Source organism: Aplidium turbinatum, chromosome 17 (genome assembly GCF_918807975.1).
Source record: "Aplidium turbinatum chromosome 17, kaAplTurb1.1, whole genome shotgun sequence".
Taxonomy (NCBI): domain Eukaryota; kingdom Metazoa; phylum Chordata; class Ascidiacea; order Aplousobranchia; family Polyclinidae; genus Aplidium; species Aplidium turbinatum.
Window position 1 is genome coordinate 9,183,848 of NC_137488.1, and position 7,230 is coordinate 9,191,077.

Sequence of the window (7,230 nt, forward strand, 5' to 3'; positions counted from 1 at the left end):
TTTTTACATTCTGTTCACGAAATTATGGCCAAGTTATCTGTCTTCGTATTGTGACATGGATTGTCGCGCAATCGTGACGTCATCATTGCGATGCACTGTCACGCTTGAGCGACAATCTCTCATCATTCTTTCTCTAATTTTCTAACTTGTGTTATCCAAACGTGCTTCGTCTTCCTTTTACGATGTGTGAATCTAACGAACGGACGTAATTAAGAGTGTGAAGTGACTATTCCACATCACAATTGAACCCGTCTCTTGATAACAATATACCATCAATCTTCACTCAACACATGTGGAACTTGAGTCGAAAGTTAGGAAGAAGACAGGTTGGGTAACAGTTAATGCATAGCTGTTACCAGAAAGAAAGAACACATTCCTTGAATAGCTCAGTTGGTTAGCGCTCCACTTCTGGAACGAAGAAGCTTCAAGATCAAGCTGCGCTGGTTCGACTCTCGGGGTGCGCGCTTGAACAACGCACATTAAGGACTGCTCTCCATTCAGCGGCATCTAATGGATGGAATAGTTCCCCGGCAACAAGACTTCAACAATCGGAAACTTCACTCTGTCAATCTCGGTGACCGGGCCTGCGTCAGTGATTCAAAGCCTCTACAAGTATGCGAAACTGCCAGGATTAAGCTCTGCAAGAAGTTTTGTCAGTCCGAGGATAAAGATTCAATCAACCAATGAGGAAGCCAAGCATATCATATGGTAGCACATATAAAAAAACAAGTCTGTTTTGATATTTCAATACCGGTATGCCTAGTGCATTTTGAAAATCGTATGTTTTCTTATGAACAAAACTAGACAGGTACAAGATCATATTTATAGATGTCAAACGCCCACTGGCATCAAAAAAGGAATTTCTCCTTTGACCAACGTCTACTGGTAGCCTACTGTACAGTACAAACCCAGCAACGATTAACCAGAATATGATTTTATATTTAAAGGTAACAGACTTACAAAACCTTATAAGTGAAGCGTAATGCTATTTTTTTGATAAAAATTGATAGGCTAGTTGTAATGTTGAATATAGTTGAATAGTCGAATATAAATGCTCTTGGCTTGAGCGGAGTATAAGAATCGTCAAATATGGACAAACCACAATAGAATAGGGAGGAGACAGGAACTGGTCTGGAAAAGTTGAGAGAAATCAAATTCTCCTCACTAACAGAGTTGCCACAGCTTTTAAGTGATACTTTTAAAATGTTTTTGTCTTTTTTGTAGCAAAGGTGATGTGTGTTTGCGCATGTTTTCTTTTTCATAAAATCTTGTGTATAATTTTCTTGGTTTAAAATTCCCATTTAAACTGTTTTTTTTTTTTTATTTCAAGAAATTTTGCAATTAATTGTTCAAAGCCAACAACAAACGGTTTCGGTGACATTATTTAACAAACAAAAATTTGAACAAAAAATTCAAAACTTTTCGTTATTAAGCTACAAACTTGTGTTGGCTTGTCAGTTGGCGAGATATTATCTCAAAACGCGCAGGCTACAGATAGGTAGACTTACCATAATTTCTTGGGCATAATCCGGGACAAACTCAAAACTATGAATGAAATAACTGGACAAAAGGCCGAAGGCCTAAGCTTGGCAAATTTTTATTCCATGTTTATATTTACAAGCTTTAATATTGCATAATAAAGTATTCTACTGAGATTGAATAAAAAATTTTATTACTTTATTTAAAGGAAAATACATGTTAATTTAAGCAACACTAAGCCACAAATCAGATATTTATAAGAAAAAAAAAGAACAAACACTGAGAACAAAGAAATAACACTAACACTAACTCACAAATCAAACATTTATAGGGGGATGCATTCAGAAACCATTGGTTTCATCGTTTCATTGAAGTCAATAGAATAATGACGCAATAAACGTCACTCATTATTCCCTAACTAAAGGATTTCTCAAGCTATGCGCGATATTTTACTCAACCTAATAAGCTAAAAAAATTAAGATATTAAAATAAGCCTCGAGTTAAAGCAAAGTTAAGCCTTTTGGGACGGAATTATTTCATAATTTTGCATCAGGTTGGAGTTAATTTTGAAAATTTTACTAAAGTAAAATTCCGGGACATTTTGCTAACCGGGACAGACGTTTAAACCGGGACTGTCCAGGCCAAACCGGGACGTATGGTAGGTCTAAAAGATAGGCCTAATAGGTTTTGGAATTTCGGTGACATCTTGTTTTCTTAAAAGTGTCTGTGGATAAACTAGGGATAAACAATAGCTACCGTACATTTAAATTACTCTAATTACCGTACATGTACTGTATTATCATTCTACTCTAATTTCGAAAGACTAAAAAATTCTAGTTGTCCAAGTCTGATTTGAAGATGACTAATGTTTGCAATTTAAGTGTAAACGCTTGGTGAAATAAGCTTATTATGGTACTGTACTGTATTATGGTACTGTATTATATGTATTATGGTACTGTCAGGCGCGGATCTAGGAGTTTTTTTCGGGGGGGGGGCCAGAAAATTTGAAAATCAATTAAACAGAAAGAAAGAGATAAAACAGATATGAACAATGATACTACGACAGTAGCGTTGGTCACAGCGGTAAACCATAATCTCTTCGTGGGAAAATTGTAACATAAGATTCCCGAATCCGTTCGTCTGTATGTAATGACCGAATAAGAAACACTTTTCAGGAAACGTCTATTCGAGAATTGTATTTCTGTAAAAAATAGCCTCAAAGCTGTCGAAAATGGGGTGCAACGCGATACACCACTAAAAACTGTCACTACAGAACAGATTACTTGGATAAAAGACAGAACTTTTGTCCAGCTAGCAAGCACTAAGCCAACAGTTAAATGTGCGGCCAACTTTCAAACAATCATTTTACGAATGACCAGAATAGATAGCAATATCTCAAACTCACATATGCAGTACTGTGACGCAATAATGAAAGACAATTATGAAGTCATTCAAACAGGTGTTTAAAGCTGATGTAATATTTCCTGTTTAAACAGGTTTCAAACTGAAACAGGCCCAAACAGGTTTGACACAAGTCTTATGAACGATGGTGCAATTTTGGCACATTTTCTAGCAACTTGCATGACGTAATATTCAGTAGACTTGAACGGTTTTTATATGACGTTTGATTAGGTGAACAATTGTCTGGAACAAGCGTAGCCAGGAATTTTGAAAGGGGGAGTTTTGACGGCCGGCGGGCGAAGCTCGTCTGCGTCCTCGCCAAAGACGACACCCAGCGGCGGGGGTCTGTAGGGCAGCCCCCAGAAAATTTTGAAAAATTACTTTGAATTTGGTGCATTCTGAGAGCATTTTCAACAAAAATGTGAGTATAAGTATTCCTGTAAAATGGTGCTGTCTGGTGGCATAGCAAAAGGATAAGATCATGCTTTCTTCGGATTTTTCGGTAATAAACCTAAGTCTCTATGTTTTCTTGTTGCTAATTCCTGGCTGAGATATTTGAATGTTTAGTATTGGCAAAACTCGCTCTTTTAATGCAGTTTCGTTTAAAATTAGGAAAACTTTGTTTTAGAGACATAGAGACTGAAAGCATCATTCTCAATATCGTGATGTCACACGCGTGCCAAAGGGGGGTTGTAACCCTCACCCCCCCTCCCCTTGGCTACGCCACTATACTACGACATATACGATATGCCATAAAATAAAATAGACATTAAAAGAAACAGCCATTTCATAAATTGTGAATATTTGAAAAATACATTTTGCTGGAATAAAAATTGCTAAGCATGCAAAGTAAACTTGAAATCTGGTTTAAAACCCTGTATACAATGTCCATGACCAATTGGATGTTTGTATGTTTGCAAGCATAGACGGCAACTGATTGAAATTATAATGAAGGCTAAAAACTATAAAACAGCCATTCAAGGTTTCAGATTGTTTCAACTGACGTCATTTGGTTCAGCGTTGGTTTCAGCTGAGTCAGCTCCAACAAATGTTGCTATTAAAATGTATTTACAGTTGTATAACGGAATAAAAGAGTCTGATCGATGGATGATTTTAACCATAATAATAATAAAAAATTACCCCCCCCCCCCCCCCCCCCCCAGATAAGTTAAGTCCACCGTGGGACTAATATCAGCTGTTTAGACGTACATCAAACGATTTGATGCGGATACATAGAATTTCAACAATAATTCCTCACAACATTTCGGGGGGGGGGGGGGCCCGGGCCCCCTGGGCCCCCCATAAATCCGCGCCTGGGTACTGTAGTAGCCTACTGTATTACGTTAATGTATTATGGTACTGTATTATGGTACTCGTGTTTTTGATTTTTCTTTTTTTTTGTATTGGTTGTAAGGTTCAGTTGTCCCCGCATGCCGTGGCCGAGTGGTTAGCGCGTTGGGCTCGCAGTCGAGAGCCTGCATGTTCGACTCCAGCTACCCGCACTTGCTGTTGTTTCTCTGGGCAAGAAACTTTACGATAATTGCCTCTACCTAGTGATCGATTTCGAGTAATGGGTAGTACCAAATTTAAGTCATAAGTAGAGTAGACAACCGGAAACAGACATTGCCGTCGGCTGCAGCGTGGGTCAGGTGTACGTCGGAAGGCTTACACCGATGCATAGCGCTCAAGTCCGCTTTCCCGCAATGCAGGATAAAGATAAACAAACAAACAAAACGGCTTCATCAACTGTCAGACCTCCAGTTGCTTTAGATATGTAGATGCAACTGATTCTTTCAACTAATTCATCTATTTTAAATTGTTAGGTTTGGTGGCTGTGCTTAAATTTACTTTCATCGACGTATCCTTTAAATTTACATCGCATGTACGTTTTAAACTTCTTTGGTTTTACCGCCGTTTCCTTTTGTTGGCTTATTTCCCGTAAACTGTTGGTAACTTTTTCATTGCTGTTGTTTTCCGACAAACAAAAAATAAATTGAATTGAATTGAATTGTAAAATAGAAGATGGTACGGTATTCAAACAAAATAATTGCAGGTTGTTGTCAATGCCTGATGTTATGTTCTTTGGGAAAATATTGAACATACAAATTTTCCGATCGCCAGCTGGCAATACTTTTTTTCCGAAAAGTTTTATTTTTTTCCTGGAAAGGAGGTGTATCAACTGACCTTCCGTATCAACTCACCCGTCTTCCCCCTAAAAGTTATTTATTTTTGGGTAAGTTAAGCAACTGCTCCAAGATAGGCAACTACAGCAATGCACACTTTACCTCAACATGATTTTTGCGACAAAATTAAAAATATTTAAAAAACTATTAGACAAACAAATGTAGACTTTTATGGCATATCCTCACTTTATATAGGCTACTTACCAAAAAAAGATTTGATTTACATAATGTAGCCTAACAATAAAATTATTCAGTTTTTTGCAACAGAAAAAAAACGTAGAATTTTCGACATAATAAACAATAAGCTTATAATCAGAACCAATAATCAGAGCCAATTATAATTGCTTGTCATTGTAAAGTCCGATTTTCACTGGCAAATGCGTTGACTAAAGTAGCATTAGGCTATAGCCTATAGATAGATGCTGATGTATTCAGGGAAAAAATCTGCCGTCTCGTTTTTTCTCAAAATAAGGGCTGCTCATCTTACCCTATTGCACACTTTACACCAGTCTTCCTTATTTCAGTTCAGTTGTTTTTTTATTTCTGACCATCATATTGTTCCAGACAATTGTTCACCTAATCAAACGTCATATAAAAACCGTTCAGGTCTACTGAATCTTACGTCATGGAAATTCCTAAAACATGAGCCAAAATTGCACCATCGTCCGTAAGACTGTGTCAAACCGGTTTAAACCTGTTTCAGTTTGAAACCTGTTTAAACATGAAATGTTGCGTCGCGCTAACTGCTGGCGTGCCTTTGAGTTATCACAAATTTTTCTGATTCATTCTCGAAGTTGTTTGTTGGAAGTCGGTCGCACATTTAACTGGTTTATTTGGTGCTTGCTAGCTGGACAAATTCTCCGTCTTTTATCCAAGTAATCTGTATCGTAGTGACAGTTTTAGAGGTGTACGGCTTTGCATCTCGATTTCGATAGCCGCGGGCTAATTTTACAGGAATACACTTTAAGAATAGACGTTTCGAGGAGTGTTTCTTTTTCGGTCACTACATGCAGACAAACGGATCCGGGAACTTTATGTTACAATTTTCCCACGAAGAGATTATGGTTTACCGCTGTGACCACATATCAAAAACAATAGGCTACACGTCAACATAGCAAAGGGCAAGAAAAAGGTGGAAGCGACAAAAAGCGAACGTTAAAACGTGTTTGCGACCGAAGTAAGTTATTGAGTTGAAAGAAATTTGGCACGGTCGCAACACCTTCAGAAAAATGTAAGATATAAAAAGAAAATAAAAAAAGAAAATGTTACGAACAAAACTAAATAAAATAAACAAAAACAAGTAAACAACATATATTTAGGCAATAGCTTTATTAGCCCACATAGCTTTAGCTGATATAGGCCTATTTAAGATTTGTATGGACAGTTGCTATGAAGATCGGACATGGTGCGTTATCAAGAGTGCTGATGGTCGTGAGGGGAACACGTCTTAATGCGTTTAGCTCATAGCAAAGAAGAACAAGGCAGGCAAAGAAAACCCCACAAAGAAATCCTACCACGGGCAAAGCCATTTCACGCGCAACGCACCAGGCCTTGCACGAGTCACAAAATAGATAAGTTATAACCAGGGTTGCAAGTATCGGTTCCAAATCGCAATTCGATAGCGCTATTCCAGGGGTTCCCAACCTTTTTATGTTCTCGTACCACTTAGCCACCACGGATTGTCAACACGTACCACTATTTTCAAAACAACTAATTTGATCCAATGTTAAATTATTTGCAAGATGATGAATCTGAATGTAAAGTCAGCGAAAGTAACAAAATTACCAACAAAATATCACAGAGTCCATTACACCACACAGCACAGAACGCATCAGAATAACAAAGAAAAAGACACAGCTAAACACAAACACAATACAACTAAATTTAATGAGATTTTTGTTATTGTTTATCTTTCACCAGTTGATCGATGCGTGGCATAACTTTGCTAATATATAGCACATCTGAAGTCATGTCCAGAGGCACTTAGTCGGTTTCGATTTTTTGATTTGATGTTCTGAGAATAGAAAATCCCTGCTCGCATTCCCTAGTAGTTGTGGAACAGCGTGGAAAGCTAGCGTTGGGTATGAAGAAGCCATACTAAGCCAGAAGTTTATTGCAGAACATTCTTTGCGTTGTTTTTTTGCTGTCTGATCCTCCTGGATGTCTA